Source organism: Perissodus microlepis, chromosome 20 (assembly GCF_051167445.1).
Source record: "Perissodus microlepis isolate ML-2025 ecotype Zambia chromosome 20, ASM5116744v1, whole genome shotgun sequence".
Lineage (NCBI taxonomy): Eukaryota > Metazoa > Chordata > Actinopteri > Cichliformes > Cichlidae > Perissodus > Perissodus microlepis.
The window spans coordinates 15,524,589-15,547,563 of record NC_140480.1 but is presented as its reverse complement, the minus strand read 5'-3'; the positions used below and the strand labels follow the sequence as shown (position 1 = coordinate 15,547,563).

Here is a 22,975-nt window from a genome sequence, read left to right as displayed (position 1 = left end):
TACTATATGACTCTGTTAGTTGTGACCATTGCAGACACTTTACTGTAAAAGCGAAATATTCTTATCTTCTTCATAAGCCCAAACACTCCTGCAGATACCAGAGCTTATTTCATGTGGAAAATGGTGAAGTCAGAATACGGAATGATAAGGTCTGTGTGTGAGAGATAAAATGCTTCCTGTCTCTGTGGGTTGGGATGAGATTAAATTGTAAAGCTGGCTTTAACTGAGGTGTTAGAAGTGAGGATTTAGTAAGATGCTTCTGCTCAAACATTTCAGTAATTAGCTGCTTTGTTTTGTCAGAGGTCAGACACTTCGACTTGTGACGAGCCAGGTCAGGACTGATTCTGATACATGATAAATATGCTGCTGATGATTGATTTATTCCTTCTGTTGCAGAGGGTAGAGGGACATCAGTGAATAAGACCAGAAATAAAAACAAAATCCATCCATAGGTTTTGTAAACATCTTCCCCAATGTGAAGTCTATACATAATGAACTGTTTTGGACCTATATACACAGAGTCGCCTCTGTGCAAAACATTCATGAAACTTTCAAATCATATAAAGGTTAAAAATCACAGTTTGATGATGGGTGTGGTCTGACCCATTAGTAACAAGTGTAGTTTTTTTTTTGTTTTGTTTGGTTTTTTTTAAAAATAAAACTTGAATGCTTCACACCAAGCGTCTTTATATTGTGTGTAAAAATTAAATACTTACTAGTTTCTGTTAGCATAGCTGGCATTGCTTTCACATGATGAGTCTATTTGTTAGAGATGATAAAAAAATGGATGTAGTCACTGTGGCCTGGTGGTCAGCGATCATCATCTCAGTTAGAATGAAAGTGACAAATAATTACTGTGAAGCTGACAGTACTGTATGAGCATGCACTGCACAGTACTGTGTCACAGACTGCCTGTTGTCAGTCAGCAATCAACAGTTTGTTGATCCCTTATTTATTTATTTTAATTAGTTTCTCCAAATTCAAAAGACTTGATCAAAACAGATGATGTGGAGCATTCTGGTTTTATACAGAACCCAGAAACACAAACTAACATTCAGGGCATTTACTCTGTAAGTTTGAGGGGGATTGGTTTTTAATTATTGAAGTTTTTCTGCTACTTTTCACTCTCGCTTGCAACTTTAGTTTCCAATCACTCTGCGATATTTTTTTTCACCTTAACCACCACTTAATAAATCATAGATTTAATAAATAGTAAATAAAGACATTTTCATTAGGATTCTTTCACCTCAGTGGGTCTGACTCTAAAGGTTTCCATTGCAATCTTATTTTGTCTGTTACAACTCAATCTATTTTGTTGACTCCTCTAAAACACACCCAAATCAGTCTGCACAGTTTCAATCAAACTGCGTCGTTTGGCGAAGTCTCGTTTCCACTCTGACGTATTTTGTGTATTTTAAGCGGATGTCGAGAGTTCCCTCAGTCCACGCGGGGGCAGCAGAGCAGCTTGTGGAGCAGCTTCACCTACAGACGCGCCATCCCTTCTTTCAGGTGAGTCTGGAGTTACCTGGTGCTGGCTCTGGGCGGCGGCTCAGCCAAGAAACAGCGACGCAGGCACCGAGTTTAAAAATAAATAAATAAATAAATAAATAAAATAAAGTGGCGATGAGTTGGATGTTTTCACTTCAGGATGATGAAGAGGCACAGCTGGCAACGGGGGGTGGGGGTGGGGGGGGACGAGGTCTTTTTGAGACTGCGTAAATGCGCGCTGGTGAGTGAGTGAGTGAGGGGAGGAGACCGGAGGCGAGGGACAGGCGGAGCAGGCAGGAGTCGGGAGAAATGTTGAATCAGTGTGTGTGAGGAGGACGGAGGTAACTGCTGGTCTTGCTGGATTCTCTCACTGAACAGGTGCTTCCGCCGCTGTCCTCTACGGGTGTCCAAACGTTTACGCGGAGCTGCCCCGGTGAGCTCCGACGCACCGGTGACTCACACAAGGAGGAGGTAAGGACTGTTGCCAACAAAACTTTCCACCCTTTTAGACGTTTAGTCCATGTGATCAAATGCCACACGGGTGGACGTATGGACTTTGTTGCCTTTGGCACCGCGAAGGAAGTGCAGATGTGGGAGGCTGGCGCAGTGCAGCGCTTCACCTCTGCGCACATGGGCTCCGCTGGTACGAGACCTCGTCGCTGGGCGTTGCGGAGCCATCAGTGGGCACGCGAGTGGGCTCGGGCGCTCCAAACACTCCACATTCTGATGATGCTGTTAGAGCGATAAGATGGTGGGCGAGGATCAAGCTAAGGCCACAATCAGAAATCTGTTTGGACGCCATGTCCAAAAAGAATCCATGCACTCTGATGTCTGGTCAGTTGTTAAGTGGCCGTCACGAGCTGCTTTTTTGCAAGTTTGGGCGGCAGATGATATCAGGGAATTGTGGAAAGTGGTTGTGTCGTACTTGTCAGATGGAGTGCAAAGCTTTTAATGTGCTGCGTGATATTTTTAGGACATATTCAGGGATTTGGGCTAGAGGTTGCAGGGGAAAGCCATCCAGATGCGTCTGCTCTAGACCAGCGGGTCCCATCTGCTGCGCTGACCAACATCTGGATGTGTCCGTCGGTTACAGGAGGGCTCCGAGTTTTGCCGTTTTTATTTCAACTTTCTTCTTTGTGTCTAGACAGCTGATTGTATGCTTCCAGGTACAAGCAGACGTCCCTCTGCGTCCGCATTTTCCATTCTCGCTTCCTTTCCCGAGTAGCATCCCAGGAGTTTATAGCTGTCCCTCCTCCCGCTGCCGTCTGCTCTGTTAAAGAGGTTGTTTCTCTGACACACTCCAACTTGTTCAGCACCTTCCACCACTCCCATTATCTCCTCTCTCGCTCTCTCTGCTAGGGCTACTTTTCCCATCTGACCTGTGATGATAGCTCCTAAGATCATTAGCATAATGAGGATTACAGACATGACATGCAGCGTCTGGGCCTGTCTTGCTGGATCCAGCAGAGACACGTAGTGCAGTGGCAGCTCTCATTGTGCCAGTAAAATGCCACCTCCAATCAGGACTCACAGGGAGGCTGCAGGTTGTACAGCTGTACAGAAAGAGTGAGGGACAAGGACAAATGGACTTTCTGAGGATGAAATTATTCATGGATTAAATCAGCTGGCATAGGAGCTAGTTAGATATAAATGGATGAATTTGAATGCCTGACCGTTTCCTTCTAAAAGACATAAAAACTGCAAATTGATTTTGCCTCATAATTGTAATTAGCATCAGTTTTGTCTGCAGGAGGAAAAGTACTTTACTTTTTCTCATTCGTTTATTTACAAGTCTTTCCTTCCACTCGTGCTGCATAAACAATCGAGTCACCCACTTTCCATATAATTTTATTCTAAAGTCCAAGCTGCGGGTCAGAGCCCACAAGAGGAGACAGTCCTGCCAGTGAGTCTCCACATGATGAAAACGGAAGCTGATTTTTGACAGGGCGAGCGACAACATTTTGCATCAGTTCAGCCTGTTTTCCCTGTTGTCTCTGCTTTTTATGTAAATTTTCTACCATTTTTCTCTTATACCAATATTTTCTAGTCATTCCATGGTTATTTAGTGAAAGCAGCATGGCCCCTAGTCTTAAATTACTGCTTATTTGTTGCTTGTGATGGTTGGATTTTGGGAGCAGAAGCTGTCATTTGTGAGAGCATCATCTGAGAACAGTCAGTGGTAACCTGGCACATCGTTAATCAGCTGTGTGATTGCACAGACTTGTGGATAATCCATGCGTATCCCTTGTTCTACACACATTCATATTGTGATGGAGATATGCGACAGTGGGTTAAGAAATAACAAAATTTAAGACACTTTTATGGTTAATCAAAGTAGGATAACCGAGATTAAGTTTAATTCAGTTTTACTTATAAATCACTTCTTCACAACAACAGCCAGCCTAAGGTGCTTTATATTTAAAGGTTATTTAATAGAAAACTTATTGTGCTCATAGATATTCAAATAGATATGTTCTCATAAATGTAGAATAAATTAATTAAAAATACACAGGAGCAGGTGCTGTTTTGTGGAAGCCATCATGTTGTCCTGCCATCTTAAATTTAGTGGCCAAGACGAACATCACCGTGACCCCTAATAGCATTTTATGTATGTGACTAGAAAGTGGCCATATATGTAGCACGACTTATAAGTTATTTTTAATTTAAAGATCATAAATAACATGTATATTTTCATCCTCTCTTTCTCATCCACCATTGTCCTCTCTTCTCCCTCATTTCCCCCTCATGCTCTTCCTCCTCACTTCACACCTCATCTCCTGCACCGACATCAGGGCTCTAACACACTAAAATGTCCCTAAACATCTTATTTATTCCATTGTCAGCAGAATAGCCGTCCGTCTCAGGACAGCTGACAGTGAGCTGGCTAAAGCTAAAATTATGCCAACTAATGTTAGGCTTGAGTGTGCTAAAAATCACACTTTCTCTCTGATAAACGATTTGATTACATTCTCACATCATATGATGTTTTTTTAGTGTCCAAGTCCAACAATGTTAGATCCACTTCATAAAGTTTTACAGACTCCTCCAGAGTAAATAGACACGGACACCCACTACTGACAGCTGAGGTGAACGTGGGACTGACAGTATACCCTCACTACAGATGAGTGAAGGCCAGAGCTGTTGGCCTCTGTAACTAAGATTATACAGCTGAACTGGGAAGGGTAAGAGGACAGAATTCAGGAAATGCAATCTGCAATTTACTGACATCTAGTGGTGAGATTTAACACACTGCACCTTTAAAGGTGAAGACTACAATATTACAGCAATCAAACAATCCCCTGTGTGTGAGCACCTGGCAATAATGGAGAGGAAGGACTCCCTTTTAACACGAAAAGACCTCTGGCAGATCAACAATCAGGGTGGAAGCAGTCATGTGACTTACGTGATTGAATTTTTGCTTTAATTCTGATAGTCTGCCAGCTCACTGCAGCAGATCTCTAGTCTATATTATGTTATAATATTAATTAATATATGATAATGTTCTGAATACTATATAATAATAAATCCACTGCTTAGAGTTCAAGAGCAGAACAAGAACTATGATTGGCAGCTGCATTACAACATGATGGAGTCAGAATCTGTCTGACCATGAAAGGACAGACTCTCTGGAGAGACAGCTGAATGATAACTGCCACAAAAGCACCCAGGTCAGCCTGTCAGCTAGCTCGCTAGTGGGGACTGACCTTTCAAAGTAAAAGCAAGGGGACTGTTGCCCGTTAAATGACAAAAATGCCATAAATATACAAAAATGTTCTATGGTGGGTGTTATTATTCTTAGGTGACCTGGCTCAATAAAGTCTAGGTATGGGAAGCATTGGTTACTTCTTTCAAAGAAAACTCCTCCTGCCTTTAGGTGTAAAATAAACCAGTTAGTTTATAGTTTTGTTTGGGATTCTCATCACTGTACAGGATTTTAGTACACAGCATCAGGAATCAGCATTTTAGCACAAATTTAACTGCACACCACAATATTTTTGGTCGAGACAAACAGAGACGTGTTCAAAAACAGTTGCAAAAAACAATGTAAGGTACTATATTGTGGTGTTATGTACGTTTGAAAGTAAAACTCTTCTGAGCTGGGATTTGTTGATGAGGTACTTTTATCCTAAAACGACTAAGTCTGATTTAAGAGGATGCGGGCTTTCAGTGGAATGCGTTGACCAGATGTATAGATGACATTTATATGCCTAAAAAAATGGATGTTTTATGGGTCACACTGATCGTTGCTCCTTATGTAACCGTGTTTAGTATGCATTCAGCATAAAACACCTCCATTTGGACATGCAGTGTTTTATGCCTGTTTGGCTAATGAGGCACCTCTACCCTGGAGGACACAGGCAGAGTGTGAGCGTACAGTACAAAGTGCCTTCAGATTTAAGTAGTGTCGGTTGTGTGTGACAAATATCCTGGCTCACGCACACACGCACACACACATACACACACACACCAGCCTGCGACAGACATTAACCCGGAGAGATGATTGTGGAAGATAGCCAGTACTCCCATCAGAGGATTAAGTGGGCTGCTTACAGCGGACAGTTTGGTGATCCGGCCTGTTAATGATGAGGACTTGGACCTGGATGGTATCAGAGGGCGATATAAAGAGAAAACAATAAAAACAAAATGTTGGCAGAGGAAATGAACCGTTTAGTGGATTAAACAGGCAACAGAAAAACAAGTCAAGTGTTTTTAAAAAACTTTCTGACATAGTGTGTTATTTGATGAAAAAAAATCAAAGCATTTTCTACATTTATTAACATTTCAGTTTTATGAGACATGATCAAATACTTGAGTGAGCGCTCCCATGAATTGAGATGTTATTCCCTTCAAGGTTGTCAGCTCTTGCAGTCATACAGTGCTCACAGCATTCCTGCTATGCTTGAATGTCCAGAATCATCACCAGCGATGAGCTTTGGATTTCAAACCAAACAGCAGTTTCCTGCAGAGCAGCCTGCAGTCTCCAAACATGAAGTAGACACATGAGGCTCAGAGTGTGACCCAGACCGTGCTTGTAATTTTATTGTGACATTAACATGTTTGCATCATAAATTGGTCCCCCGAAGGTCAAACACTTCTAACATCCTGAAGCATCTGAGAGGGAAAATTGGTGAAAATGAGCTGAACTGTTTGCCTTTTCTTTGGTGTGTTTGCACAGTGGGAGGGATCTAGTAGAATCACAAATGCAAACCTTAAATTGTTCAGAACAGGAGTTCCAGGCAGAGATCAAAATGTTGAAGAGACCACTGAGGGGTTCCATCACTGCACAAAAAAGATAACTTTGAAGGGACAGAGGCCACATTTAAATCAGGGAGTATGTTTCCTTTGTAGGACGTGTTTGAAAATGTATTAATTCCTATTTATGAACTGATAAACTGTGTTAGATACTCAACCTGACAGACTCATTACAGTTACAACAGCACTTCCCCACTGCTGTTAGCCAAGAAATGCACTTGTAAATTAGCCCTGGTTAAATTACAACTTAAATTTTTACATGTTAGGTTTTGTACAGATTAAAATGTAACAAATGTGGCTAGTGAATATTAAAGAGAACACTTATCCAATCCTTGAATGCTCACATTAACCAAGCTCTAAATAATGAGGTCAGTGTATTGTAAGTAATCCCTGCGAGTCAGAAGGACGGGCTTCAGACTCATCTAAACAATCGCTTTCAGACATTTTTTTCTACTCTTGGATCTGTAGGATGTCACAGAGACAGGATACCAACGGGCCCTTCCATATACACTGATCAGTCATAAATCATGACCACTATTGGAGTGAAAAACACTGATTATCTCTTCATCATGGCACCTGTTAGTGGGTGGGATATATTAGGGAGTAGGTGAACATTTTGTCCTCCAAGTTGATGAGTTAAAAGCAGGAAAAATGGGCAAGTGTAAGATCTGAGCAGCAAAACTGTGATGGCTAGAAAACTGGATTAGAGCATCCCCCAAACTGCAGTTCTTGTGGGAAAAATGTTTCCAGTCTGCAGTGGTCTAACAATATTGGCTGTAGGAAGGAACAGTGGTGAACCAGCGACAGGGTCATAGACGGCCAGGGCTCAGCGCTGGTTGGCCCGTGTGGTCCGATCCAACAGATGAACTACAGGAGCTCAGATTGCTGAAGAATTGTGGTTCTGATAAACATGAGTCAGAATACACAGGGCATCACAGTTTGTTGTGTATGCGGCTGGATAGCTGCAGGCCAGTCAGGCTGCCCATGCTGACCCCTGTCAGCAGTTCCAATAGAATAAACAACGGGAACGTGAGTTTCAGAACTAGACCACGATGCAATGAAAGAAGTTGTCCTGCTCTGATCGATCATGTTTTCTTTTACATCATGTGGACGGCCGGGTGTGTATGTGTTACTTACCTTATATCAGGCCAGTAGCCATAATGTTGTGCCTGATCGACGTATGCAACCACTTCCTGTCATTCTGCATTTCTATTGGCCATGCATTTGTACTTCACACCTCAGCATGGGTTTCAGTGTGCAGTGCCTTCTATGTGAAATTGCCCGAAGACTCTCACATCAGGCTCACATGTCTATATGTGTGCACAGAAGCTGTTTAAACTTTTTGTTTATCCCACAGAATAAAGTTTTGCTTTCTAGGAGATTAGCTGAGGAGCTGTTCAAGATAAATATGGATAATTTGGGAATGTTATTCATTTAAAGCAACTGTAGTAGAGCCCTAGTATCAAAAACTGGAGCTGGCAAGGTGAATAATGATCCCCTTTTAAAGGTCATGCTTGGAGGTTTTGCTGTGAATCCTTTGAACAAAGCAAAGCCTGCTTTTTCCCGGCTTCCAGCTACTCTGCTAGCATGTTTTCACTATTACGCAGTGTTGCCAACTCCTCAGTAAGGAAAATTGCTATTGGCTGTCCTAAAAGTCGCTAGAAGTCACTAAATGACATCATCGTCTAATTTGCATAACTGGTCATGCTAATGTAATTGTAACCTACGTTGTTGGAGAGAGAAATAACATCGTGGAAGAGACATAAAGTGAGTAAAAAACGTCCTAAATGCATTTAGAATTTATTTAGAACTACAAATTAAATTTCTTTTAGCAATTATTGTTTTTTAATGTCACAATTCCAATCCTGCTCCTTTATCCGGGCTTGGACCGACAAAGGTGACCCGAAATTGGCACTCTGGGGGAGTTACTTTGTGTGTGTTTATTAGTAGTTTTAAACCTTGAGATCCACAAAACAGCATAACAGTAAAAGAAGAACTGACTGCGTTACAGTCAGTGCTCATGCGCGATTCATTTGCAGTTTGGACGCATAGGTATGAACATCTCCTGTCCTGATAGCAGCTGGGGGATGACTATCCTCTGCCTGTGAGCGCTTTGGCACGGGTGAGGTGCCCACGGCAGCACCGCTGCTTGTGGAGAGTAAGAGCGATACGTGTTTTCACGTAAAAAAGTCATCATTAATAAGTCTCCAGTAACACCAGAAAAAGTCGCCAGATTTGTTGCTAGTCGCTTTTTAGAAAAAAAGTCGTTAAGGGGGTCTGAAAACTTGCTAAATATAGCGACAAAGTTACTAAGTTGGCAACACTGCTATTACGTGACCACTATTAGCTTGATGAACTATTATACCTATTTAGACAATGTGTTTTTAGTAGTTTTAATTTTAAAAAATGCTATTACTATGGGCACATTTAGGGATTTAAATTACTTTTACCAAACTAAACTACTAAACCAGCTCTCTAAAGCTTTTAAAGAACTGAACAGGTTGAGGCAAAGCTAATTTAGCTAGCCTGCGGCTAAAACTTTATATTTAGCTTATAGGTTGATCAGTCTTTATCTAATTTAACCCAGCAAAACAGGGAGTAAGTTGAAACATTCATGACAAGATAAGTGACAAAGAGAGAAAAAACTTTTTGTAGCTTGTCAGTGTAGTAGCTGTCTGGATGTTCATTAGCGCAGCTCATAGTGGAATAAATGGAATCCCTTAAAAACAGATTGTAGCTCAAACAAACAGGTTTGTGTGCATGATTGTGTTTTTGTGTGAAAGCAGCTGCCTTGTTGTATAATTGCATTTTATTGTTTACATGATTCAGCTCATTAGGCTCACTGACCTGTTGCAGCTGAGGTGGTGCTGGTGCCATCATGATAATACAAATGGACGGGAACAGAGAAGTTCTGGGAAACATTTTAGCGCATAGTTGTTTTATGTCCCATTGATGCATTGAAAATCCATTATAGGGTCTCTGGGGATAAAACCAATGCTTTGTTTCCAACCACAGCAATGGAAACAGTAACAGGATGGATTTAGAAAAACAAGCACAGGCAAATTTAGGAATCATGACTCATTCCCAGCAAATTGTTTGCTTGGATTAATTTTTAATCTTTGGACAACATACAGTTTACAACACGGTATCTATAAATTGTCTCTGAGAATGATTTTTCTAATGTGAGTAAATACTCAAACTAGTCTGTTTTTAATGAGGTTTGTGAAGAGCAGTTCACATTCTTTAACTTAAACATTTAAAAAAATGCAATTAAGTTTTAAATAAACTCTAATAAAAGGTAAAACAAATGTAGATATATAAATAAAAACATCAAACACATGGCAAATGGTGACAAAAGCAATATTCTGAAATGTCACAGTAGGAATATCAATTAATAAACTCAGTAATGCATGCTGTTTGCTATTAGAGCGTGCTATTAAAGGTGCTGCTTCAGTTTAACTTGGAATAAGAAACTCACTTGACACAGAGGCAATTTTAGGAAAAAAAAACTTAATTTTGACTCAGAAGTGTTTCTCTTACAAGCTCAATAGGCCTTGCCATCCAGTGCCAAGCAAACAAACTCAGTAGGTCAAAGCAGACCAGAAAGAAGTTATTATTATAGATGTTTTAAGGCTGTAAAACCCCTCACTGCACACTTACACACTTTTCTCAGACAGGCATGAACATTTTCACACTTCTCTCTTGTTTAAACGCTCTCAAAAATCAAACTTTTGAAAAATAAGTCCAGTATTATAGATTGAAACCAAAGGCAATCGTGTTTGCCTTTGATGGTGCAAAACATTTCATCGACATTGTTGTGTTTGTTGGGGAGAAAACTTACAAACATACAGTACATTACTGCTAGTGGTCGAAGATTTATGTAAATTTATGTAAATTTGACAAGCTGAATGCATTCTGTACTGGACAGGAGACACAGCACGAGACTGATTGACAATGGTCTACAGCCAATCAGGATGCAGAACACAATGCGCTGTAAAAAACAAAAAACCCCAGGGAAAATAAAATCTGCGAAACAGTGAGGCTGCGAAAGGTGAACAGCGTTATAGCAAGGGACCACTGCAGTAGTTTTTAGGCCCCGAAACGATGACCTGTATATAAATGATGGATGTACCCACATAGCAAGGAGGTCCTGCCTGGATCTGGTGTCAAGCCGGCACTGCTGGCTGACTTCTGACATGGTAAGATGTATGTCATCCAGATATGGGCCAGGCCTGGCATAGATGGCACTGTCTATGTGATGGCATGTGTGAAGAGAAAATTGTTAGAAGGCAAATAAACTCACACTCAGATATCTTTTTTACATGCGCATGGGCGGTCACGGTCCGATCAGCTCTGCACCAGCGTGCACAACAGATGTGACACAGAAAAACCGCCCAGGGCTTCCAGCGCATTCTTTATTTATACTTCAAGTGAACTTTCAAGGAAGTAGGAGTGGCATGTTCAGAATACAAAAACATTCCCATAAAAGGAGAAAAACTGTTCGCTTGTCTGCTGAAACAGGAGGTAGCTTGGTATGTCACCGCATTCCTCTACACATCTGGTTTCACTCTCTTTTCCTGTGGTGGTTCTAATTCACAAGCTCTTCGTACTTTAAATGAAGCTACAACTAAACATAATCACAAAATTAAAAAATCTTTCATCATTCCCTCCTGTTTGTAGCTGAAATTAAAAAGATACATCAATGTGTTTCAGACACAGACCCTACATTGTGAGTGCTTTCGGTCTGGAAATATTGCATGGACAATCTTTTGTCCAGTGGTCCATGTTTTAAATTCTTTCGGTACGTCACTGCCCCACACGGAATCATGTGGCTCCACTTGCTGGGCTTCTCGTTTCCTTCTCGTAGATTGGAAGCTCTTGATTGCCGTTATCTTGAATGTGTGGTCAGAGATGAATATAGGGGCGCATGTGCCTGTCCACTGCTCTGGAAGTACGAAATAGGCACGCTGTCCACATAACCATGGCATTCCCTGTACCCAATAGGTACCGTTAGATGGACCGTTGTTCTTCACTGGGCCACCAAGTGCATGTGTATACGTTCCTACACAGTTCCTGGTGGTCCCTAAATCGATGGTTCCTATCGTCTGGCGATAACATCTCATATGCTCCCACTTTATTGGGTTGTCTAGGAATACCGGGAAATGCAGTGCTTCATGTCTTTGTTTAACCTTCAAGTTAACCCAAAACAATTGGTCACAGGTGCCATCCCGAAGTCCAATAGTCAGGGGGTCACTGTGGTTTAGGACAATTCCTGAATATTGATATCCTAGACTGGCAAAGCTTGCTGCGCATGTCACTTGAGTCATGTTCATAGGTCTGCCATATAATGTAGCATGCTGTGTTGTAGCAGGCATGTGTGAGCATATATAACAATCTTTGTCTTCTGTGCGATTATATATATATCTATACCAGGCGTTGTTCATCCAGGGATGGATGTGGTCCTGTGTCACTTCAGCCAGGTGTGAGTTGTCATGTGTCCATGCCCTTCTATGCAAGTTGGCTTCTTGATCCTTTAAGTGCATCAGAGTCCATGCTGTAAGCAGCAGGGCCAAGGTGGTAAACAGAATAATCTTCATGATGACCAGACACACCGATTTACTCTGGTGAGTAGACTACAGGCGAGAAGTAGAAGGCGGGATATACCCAATCAGCCCTCCCTTCACCTGTAGATCACCAAAGAGTCGGGGTGGTGGTGTCTTTAGGTTGTGCTGTCACTCACTTCCACTTTTTTGCAATGGCTCTGGTAGATCCAAGAGGGCCTCTCAGCGATTTTGCAAGCTGTTGGCGTCGTTAGGAGTACTTGGTATGGACCTTCCCACCGGGGTGAGTTCCAATTCTTTCTCTGGAGTACTCGTATAAGGACCCAATCGCCTGGCTTTAATCTGCAAGAGATTGGAGAGGAATCACACGGCAGTTTATTGTTCAACACAATGTCCTTGTTTTTCAGTAGCTTTGCCATCCATTCTGCTAAAGTTATCTCTCTAACAGATTTATCTATTGGTTCACTTGTTATTGGTAGTGGAAAAGGTCTCCCATGAATTATGGTGTCAATTTTTGGGAGCCCTGAGTTAGTCTCATCCACATTTTCACTAGACCTATGCACTCTGGCCATGGTCTTTTTGTTTCTTCCATGCATTTCCTCAGTCTTTGTTTTATAGTGCCGTTAGTTCTTTCTACTAATCCTGCACTTTGAGGATGGTATGCACAATGATTTTTAATGTTAAAATCTAATACTTCTGAAACTTTTCTGATAACTTCGTTGACAAAGTGTGTGCCATTGTCAGATCTAATCAATGAAGGAATGCCATAAGTGGGAATGAAATGATTACATAAACATTTTGCAACGGAGATTGCATCATTCCTTTTTACTGGATATATCTCTGGCCAGTTTGAAAACACATCTATAATCACTAAAGCATATTTTGATCCTTGACATTCATTCAGTTCGATAAAATCCATGTGAATGGTGTGAAATGGATGAGGTGGTGTGGGAAACTGGCCTCTCTTAGGTCTTAAATTTCCTTGTGAGTTGTGTTTTTGACAGATTAGACATGTTCTTACAAATTCTTTCGCTGAAGTTTCAAAATTTATAGTATAGAAATGTGTATTAGTTATCTTTAACATCCCTTCTGTTGACACATGTATTACACCATGGGTCACTAAGGCTGCTGTTTTGTGTAGAGACTTTGGTAATATTGGCTTTCCATCACAAACCATTAAATCATCTTTTAGTTGTGCACCACATTTCAGCCACTTGTTCTGTTCAGTGGTTGTTGCAGCTTTTTGTTCGTCTCTTAGTACGTCAAGTGGTATTTGTGTACAATGTTCGGATGTTAGAAGCGTTATCGTTTGTTGTGCAGCCTGCTTTGCTGTTTGGTCTGCAAAGTTATTTCCTTTTGTGACAACAGAGTTGTCTTTTTGATGTGCCGCACATTTACAAAGTGCCAATTGTTTTGGCAAGGTGATCACTTCCAATAGAGTCTTCAGTAGGTCACCATGTTGTACTGGGTTACCTGTGGATGTGACCATACCTCTATTTTGCCAAATTCTCGCAAAATGGTGTACTGCTGAGAAAACATACTGGCTATCAGTGTGAATATTTATAGATTGGCCTTTGTGTAGTTCACATGCTCTTATAACTGCTTTCAGTTCTGCACTCTGTGCTGAGTGTGAAGGTGTAAGAGGTTTTGCTTCAATCACGCTGTCTGCTGTAGTTACTGCATAACCTACGCAGTTTTGGCCAGTGCAACTTTTAGATGCTGAACCATCTACAAAAATATCACTGAAGCCAAGTTGTGGCGTGCTGTGGATGTCAGCACGTGGTTTGGTGTCTTCATCAAGTTTTTCTATACAACAGTGTGGGTCACCCTGTCCTGGCGTAGCTAAAAGTGTGCTTGGGTTTAGCTGGCCGCATTTTTCAATCTGTATATGTGACTGTGATAACAAAATGCCAACATAGGATAGTTGTCTTGCATGAGTCAGATATGATAAGTTGGCTTGCAACAGAATGGAGGTTACTGCATGCGGTACTCTAATTATTAGAGTATGACCTAGTACAATGTCAGCTGACTTTTTTACTGCTTCTGCTGCTGCTGCAAAAGCCTGTACACATGTAGGTAGTCCTGTGGCAACAGAGTCTAATTTACTGGAATAAAATGCCAATGGGCGTTGTTTTTCGCCAAAGGCTTGGGTTAACACAGCTTTCATGTACCCTGCTCCACCATCTACATGCAGGTAGAATGGTTTATCATAGTCTGGTAGAGCGAGTACAGTGTTTGTTTGTAATGCATTTTTTAAATCTATAAATGCCCTCTCTGCCTCTGGAGTCCACTGTATTTTATCCTTTAATGCTAAGTTTTTTCCATAAATCACGTCTTGTAACGGCTGAACTTCAGCTGCATAATTTGGAATCCAGGTTCTGCAGAAATTGCAGAGACCTAAGAAACTCATCATCTGCTGTTTTGTTAAAGGTTTTGGGGCATTTTGTACAGTCACTTTTCTACTATCTAGTAGTTTCTTTCCTTCTCCCGTGAGTGTATGCCCTAAGTATGTAACCTTTGGGCTCCACAATTGCAGTTTGTGTTGCGAAACCTTGTGCCCCTGTTCAGCCAAATGTTTTAACACAGTTAAGGTGTTCACTTTGCATTGTTCCTGTGTGTGTCCTGTTATCAGGATGTCATCTACGTAAAGCAGATATTGTCCCGGTGCAGGTAATGTACACAGTGACATAGATTGTTTCAATGCTTCGGCATACAATGTTGGGCTATTTTGAAACCCTTGTGGTAGCCTTGTGTATGTGTATCTTTCACCATTAAACGTGAACCCAAAAAGATGCTGTGAGTCAGGGTGCAGGGGCACTGAAAAAAAAGCGTTTGACAGGTCAATCACTGAGAACCACTGTTCTTTTGGTGTCACTTGATTTAATATTGTATGTGGATTGGCCACCACTGGTGGTACCGTTTTTGTAATGCTATTAATAGCACGAAGGTCATGTACCAAACGAAATTTTCCTGTATTCGCCTTTTTTACTGGAAAAATGGGAGTGTTACATGATACTTTATCTGATTTTATTAAAATTCCTGCTTGTTCCATATCCGCGATTACAGGTTTAATGCCTTCCATAGCTTCTTTAGATAATGGATATTGTGGTTTTACAGGTCTGTGTGAGGTAGTTGTTTCCACTCTTATTTGATCTGCATTTTTTATTAAACCTACGTCGGTCGAACCTGAAGACCATAACTCATCAGGCAATTGCTCTAGCTCTGGGTACTTTTCTATTGTTAATGAATGTCACTCATTATCATTCTGTGTCATACAGACGTTTGCACCGTCCGATAGATGAGTTGTGGGTATTGTTGTCATTACCCATCCTAATGTGTAGCGCATGCATTTTGTCCTTCTGCCTTGTAGCCATCCTTCCTGAGTCTCCCCTGTTTTCTCATATCTGTCAGTTTCTACACTTCTGAGGACCCGCCCTAAGTCTCTCCAGTCTGTGTTATCATTATGAGCCACTGACACATGTGGGTTTGGCATCCTGTTTACTTCCTGAATTTTCTCGCTCTGTATCACTGAGCACACTGCATTTCCGCTTTTTGTGACATAGAGGTGCTGCAGTGTTAAACGTTGTGGGCCTAATCTGTGGATCTGTGCATCATATTGAGAATCTGGGCCTGGGCTTAATTTATATTGTAGTGTGTTGTGATACTCTGTATAAGGAAGTACAACAGATGTAGGTGGCAAATACATTTTGGCTTTTTGTTGTAATGGCTCTAATGAGGGAAGATCTAGGGTCCAGTAGTAATGGGGCTCTGGTCCCGCTTTACAACCATTTGGGCGTGGTTCGATGCTTTCTATTTCTTCATCATTTAGCATTAGTTCTGCATGCATGCCTTGTTCTCCTGGTACTACTCCTATCTTTAGTTTTTTTAGTGCGTCTCTTCCTAACAGATTCACGGGGCATGACGGGTCATAGATGCACTGATTTTTGCATGATCTGCCGCTGTCTCTTAATACTAAAAATAAGGGTTTTGTCAGTCGTTGCACTGTAGTGTGACCTGATGCTGATTTTACTATTAAAGTATCTTCTGAGAATTGTACTTCCTGTGGTTTTCTGTTCAGAACGGTTTTACAAGCTCCTGTATCACATAACATCTGCACTGGCTTGCCATTCACATATACTGTCAGTGTAGGTTTGCCTTCTACTTCAGAAACTAATTGATGAACATTAAATACTTCTGCGTCACTTTTGTCATTTTCATTTGGCTTTTTCTCATTTAGTCATTCATTTGAATATTGCCGTTTGTCTGTTTTATGTCTGCAATCTCTGGCAAAATGCCCTTCCTTGCCACAATTCCAGCACGTATTATCTCTTTCTTCACTTCTTTCGCGTAAGTCTGTCTGTCCTACGTATCTCTGGCCCTTTCCTCTAAATCTCTCTTCCTCTGCCTCTATTTCCTCTCCTCTGTCCCTGTCTGTTACCTCTAAATCCTCCTGAGAATGCAATAAACCCTGTTTCTGGATCTAATGTGAAAGTACCTGTGCTTGCAGTTTTTTTCTTTATTACACGGAGAGCGTGCTCGGCATGTTGCAATGCGTCGGCTAGTGGTCCCGTATTCATTGTGACCCAGTGTTTTTCAACGTGGGATTTCACTGAGGGTAGCAAGCCATTCAGGAATACATTTTTTAGCTGCTGTTGGTAAGGACCGTCAGGACCTTCATTATAATCCATTCCAAACTGGACGCAGGCGATCTAAAAAATCGGACGCTGTTTCATTTTCTTTTTGTTTCACCTCGCCAATTTTGCCATAGTCAGCCCTTGGAGCTAATCGTACTCTGATGCGATCATATAAATTTGTGACGGCGGTTTGTAGGTCTTGACTTACAGGTGGTAAGGGTGTTCCATCAGCGGCGCTACCTGTGAAATCTCCCCTAACCGTTCCCATTTTTAAACCTAGTACGTCTTGTATTACCTGGAACATTTCGTGACCATTTAAATACCACTGTCTTCTGATCATTTCTACCGCATCTCTCCAGGGTATGAAAGCTTCATTAAGAGGGGGAACGTCTTTTAACACATTTTGCCTATCTTTTTGTGACCACGGCCGAAACACGAATATATTTGGGTGATTATCACGTTGTGCCTCTCCATCTGCTTCACCTTCCCCTGTGGGTTGCCCGTATCTGGGGTTTGGTACTGCTATCATGGGAAAAATGCCGGGAGGACCAGGTGGATCGACATCACCTCCCATATCTCGTCCGTAGCGATCTTTTCCTATTTTTTCCTGTGGATTTTCACCTAGTGCCATTTTATCTAACATGTTTTGTGCCTCTGCATAAGGACCAGGTTGAGGTCTAAACGGATCACAGGATTGTTTAAGGGGGGTCGCAGCAGCGGAAGTGGGGGTTGGTTTCACAGCAGCAGGAGTGGGGGTTGGCTTCGCAGCAGCGAGTGGTGCATATGGTGGGGGGTTTGATACCTCTGCCTTTTCATTTTTCTTTTCTTGTTTCTTTTGTTTATTCTCACATCGTCTATCTGCCTCTCGCTTCCATGCTTGAAAATATTCTAATTCTTGCGTGCGTTTTCCTTTTTTCTTTAAATCTTTTGTCTCTCCTAGTTCTTTCAGTAATGCTTCTTTAAGTTGTATTAATGCAGATGGGCTACATTTTCCTTCCCAGGTGGGACATTTGGTCTTTTTAGGATTTCTCCATCTTTGCACACTAATTTGTCCGGCGCCTGGACATTTTTTTTCTAACCACTGTTCGTCAACAGTAAACTTAGTGGGCTGATTACCCATTAAAACAGAACTGCAGAGCCTTCTCTGGTATTAGACGAATAAGAGTGGTTATTGACACGCCCTTCTACTCCAGCTATTCTGGAGCGGTGTCAATTTTATGAGATGAAACTCAACCGTTCTCTTTTGTCACCAGTACTTCAGCTACTGACAGGAAATAAAATAACAATAACAATGAGAGTGATTCAGCAGCGTATTGTGCTGTTTAAATCAATTCACTCTCAACACACAGAAAACACAAACATTTACACAGACATTTACACAGTCGAGCAGACCTTTTCGGCAAGTCAGTCCTAAAAATTCCTAATTTGAAATCCTTTCGGCGGATTAGTCCTCTTTTATAGATAAATCCTTTCGGCGGATCAGTCCTAAAACCTTTATTTTGAAATCCTTTCGGCGGATTAGTCCTAAAACTTTTAATTTGAAATCCTTTCTTTACCTCCCCAAGATTCTCTGGCTATGTTGAAAGTCAGCCACTGGATCCCAGCGTCGTGGACCACTTAATGACACTGGCCAGAACCCGAATTTAACGTCTCTGGACTTTCACTCTTTTCTAGAAGAGGCTGTCGACAGACTTCAGTGCAAGATCTCCACGACGGCGGGATACAGCGGCCGATGCTTCCTCTCCGGCTCGGAGGACCAAGAAAATGTGAAGAGAAAATTGTTAGAAGGCAAATAAACTCACACTCAGATATCTTTTTTACATGCGCATGGGCGGTCACGGTCCGATCTGCTCTGCACCAGCGTGCACAACAGATGTGACACAGAAAAACCGCCCAGGGCTTCCAGCGCATTCTTTATTTATACTTCAAGTGAACTTTCAAGGAAGTAGGAGTGGCATGTTCAGAATACAAAAACATTTCCGTAAAAGGAGAAAAACTGTTCGCTTGTCTGCTGAAACAGGAGGTAGCTTGGTATGTCACCGCATTCCTCTACACATCTGGTTTCACTCTCTTTTCCTGTGGTGGTTCTAATTCACAAGCTCTTCTTACTTTAAATGAAGCTACAACTAAACATAATCACAAAATTAAAAAGTCTTTCATCAGCATGCCATATCTGGCTCTATTGTGGTTTGGTATATGTGGCCCAGGGTCATAGAAAACAGTTCCTCCCTGGATCTGGCATCAAGCTGGCACTTCTGACTGACCGGTGTCATGGCAGGGTGTATGTCAACCAGATGTGGGCCAGGTCTGGCAATGATGGCACTACAGGGAGTGCAGAATTATTAGGCAAATGAGTATTTTGTCCACATCATCCTCTTCATGCATGTTGTCTTACTCCAAGCTGTATAGGCTCGAAAGCCTACTACCAATTAAGCATATTAGGTGATGTGCATCTCTGTAATGAGAAGGGGTGTGGTCTAATGACATCAACACCCTATATCAGGTGTGCATAATTATTAGGCAACTTCCTTTCCTTTGGCAAAATGGGTCAAAAGAAGGCCTTGACAGGCACAGAAAACTCAAAAATAGTGAGATATCTTGCAGAGGGATGCAGCAGTCTCAAAATTGCAAAGCTTCTGAAGCGTGATCATCGAACAATCAGGCGTTTCATTCAAAATAGTCAACAGGGTCGCAAGAAGCATGTGGAAAAACCAAGGCGCAAAATAACTGCCCATGAACTGAGAAAAGTCAAGCGTGCAGCTGCCAAGATGCCACTTGCCACCAGTTTGGCCATATTTCAGAGCTGCAACATCACTGGAGTGCCCAAAAGCACAAGGTGTGCAATACTCAGAGACATGGCCAAGGTAAGAAAGGCTGAAAGACGACCACCACTGAACAAGACACACAAGCTGAAACGTCAAGACTGGTCCAAGAAATATCTCAAGACTGATTTTTCTAAGGTTTTATGGACTGATGAAATGAGAGTGAGTCTTGATGGGCCAGATGGATGGGCCCGTGGCTGGATTGGTAAAGGGCAGAGAGCTCCAGTCCGACTCAGACGCCAGCAAGGTGGAGGTGGAGTACTGGTTTGGGCTGGTATCATCAAAGATGAGCTTGTGGGGCCTTTTCAGGTTGAGGATGGAGTTAAGCTCAACTCCCAGTCCTACTGCCAGTTCCTGGAAGACACCTTCTTCAAGCAGTGGTACAGGAAGAAGTCTGCATCCTTCAAGAAAAACATGATTTTCATGCAGGACAATGCTCCATCACACGCGTCCAAGTACTCCACAGCGTGGCTGGCAAGAAAGGGTATAAAAGAAGAAAAACTAATGACATGGCCTCCTTGTTCACCTGATCTGAACCCCATTGAGAACCTGTGGTCCATCATCAAATGTGAGATTTACAAGGAGGGAAAACAGTACACCTCTCTGAACAGTGTCTGGGAGGCTGTGGTTGCTGCTGCACGCAATGTTGATGGTGAACAGATCAAAACACTGACAGAATCCATGGATGGCAGGCTTTTGAGTGTCCTTGCAAAGAAAGGTGGCTATATTGGTCGCTGATTTGTTTTTGTTTTGTTTTTGAATGTCAGAAATGTATATTTGTGAATGTGGAGATGTTATATTGGTGTCACTGGTAAAAATAAATAATTGAAATGGGTATATATTTGTTTTTTGTTAAGTTGCCTAATAATTATGCACAGTAATAGTCACCTGCACACACAGATATCCCCCTAAAATAGCTAAAACTAAAAACAAACTAAAAACTACTTCCAAAAACATTCAGCTTTGATATTAATGAGTTTTTTGGGTTCATTGAGAACATGGTTGTTGTTCAATAATAAAATTATTCCTCAAAAATACAACTTGCCTAATAATTCTGCACTCCCTGTATTTATGTTCCTATTTTAGTTAGAAGACCCAAATGCCATATTGCAATACTACACTGCTATGGTAGCCAACGTTTCAAATGCAGGTTTGACAAGTTTGTACGTGTACACTTTATCCAAAACCTAGTGATGTAGCTCAGGCGGTAGAGCAGGTCACCTACTGATCGGAAGGTTAGTGGTTCGATCCCTGGCTCCTCTAGTCTGCATGTCAAGAGTGTGAATGTAGTTAGGGAGCGCTCGGTATAGAGAAAATGTGTGATTGGGAGAATGTGGCATGTTGTATAGAGCACTTTGAGTAATCTGGGAGAATAGAAAAGTGCTATACAAGAATCAGTCCATTCACTGTCTGAACAGAGTTTCGTCATGTTACTTTCACACTGTTTTGTATGTTCTGGCACGTGTTGTTATTACATGGCTTGATTAAGGTACAGATTAGGCTGACATCTGGGGCCAGAGCTGAAACTGTTCTGGGTCAGCAGTGTGTCTACAACTGGCCCGTGGCTCCACACCACTTACACATGGCCCACATACCGCAAAGCATGACGGCCTTTTGGTGGTCCAGATCAGGTTTGCCAGAGGTAATCCACACATGGGCCAGCACAAAGCCAGTTGCAGACACACTGGTGGTCCTGTGCTGGCCCATGTGTGGATTCTTTCTTTGTGGTATGTGGGCCATGTGTACATACCCATGTACACTGTGTGTGGGCCAGATCTGGGCCATACCAATTTTGCTATGTGGGTAGCAACTGTCTTGTTGTATTAAATAAGGTTTGAAATTGGCAACTGAGACAACAAACATTTTTTTATTGTACTCATAAATCAAATTAGAAATGGATCTATTTGCTCATGGGCTTCTATGCAGCCAGACCCCCCCACCCCCCGACTCCTCAATGATGGGTAAAAAACTATTTGCACAGCATGCAGCAAAGCATGTGTTTGCCTGCTTGTGAGGAAAACATCTGATAATGTCAGTACAAAATAACCATTACCTCCATGGTATGACTCCAGCTGACCCTTGCTGCATGGTGCTCTGCTTCCTTGTGACCACCTCTCTAAACAGTTTTTATTCTTTAGACAGTGGCTGCTCTGGTTATTCTTTTTGCACACGATCTTTAGCATAGTGTACATATAGTAAGTAGCTGAACGCAGCCATTTAGCCATGTTAGTGCTTCCTGATTTCATTGCAGGAAAAGCACAAAGATATTAACACTTTACTCCAGATTTAAAGAAACAACACTGAACATGACATAATAAAATTACATTCTTGTTCCTGACCATTTCTGGGTTGTGGACCTACATATTGGCATGATAATTAGATAACTGTCAGACTGGCATGATTAAACAACGTGCTGTTGTCAGTTTATTGCAGGCATATTGACGCTGGGAGCAATTAAATAGGTGGTGGAAAGTTTAATTAAATAGTTCCACTAATGGCCTAAAGTATTAGTTCAGCATTAAGAGAGCCCAGCTCAGCGGAGACCTAGCTGTGTGACTGTTTGCTATGATTGCTTCCTCTTTCACGTTTGCCTGAAGCACTGAGTCAGAGTGGGGGGAAGCAGGTCACTGTGTGATTGCTTTGTGAGGGTATTATTTCAAGTTTGCTAGAGGCGCGGGGATACATAAGCTCATGGAAACTGATTGCTGTTTGATCCCTTTGCACGATTGCTGCAACCAGACACACTGACTTTGATACAAGCTTTTCTCAAGGAGGCATGGGAAAAGTTGGCACGGGGGCTGAGCCGCTTTACGAGTGAGAAAGCTTACATTCACTCTGGGAATGTTGACTTACACACTGCAAACACAAAGTGTGGCTGCGTTTGTTTATAGCATTTAAAGTGACAAATGTGTTTATTGTGTAGAATGAGTGACGGCGGCGAACGGACAGCGCACTGTCCTGCATCCTGAGTCTTTGAGTTGCTTGATCCCAGACATCTGTCTGTGGCGAGCGGACTGTCTTCCGGCCTGATTGTAATGTCGATGGCATAACTCGCCTCAGATTAATCGATCTCTGAAGAGACATATGACGAGAAAATCTCTTTGACACTCAACCCCAGAGCCATTCTGTATGCAGCGAGCAAAATGCTGGTTTCATCTGGGGTTTCTTTTAACCCCACATGGAGTCTGTACCTCTCACTTTCCTTATTTTGGCCTCT

General features: G+C 42.0%; 1 protein-coding gene across 3 annotated transcripts in view; it reads left to right on the top strand.

The window, feature by feature from the left end:
- Positions 1 to 1,749: 1,749 nt before the first annotated feature.
- Positions 1,750 to 22,975, top strand: part of klhdc8b (kelch domain containing 8B) — a 237,855-nt gene continuing 216,629 nt past the window's right edge. For all 3 annotated transcript variants that reach the window (XM_084916439.1, XM_084916440.1, XM_084916441.1), the window contains exon 1: positions 1,750 to 1,959. The gene's annotated coding sequence lies outside the window, so the exon portion shown is untranslated. The remainder of the gene's footprint in view (positions 1,960 to 22,975) is intronic.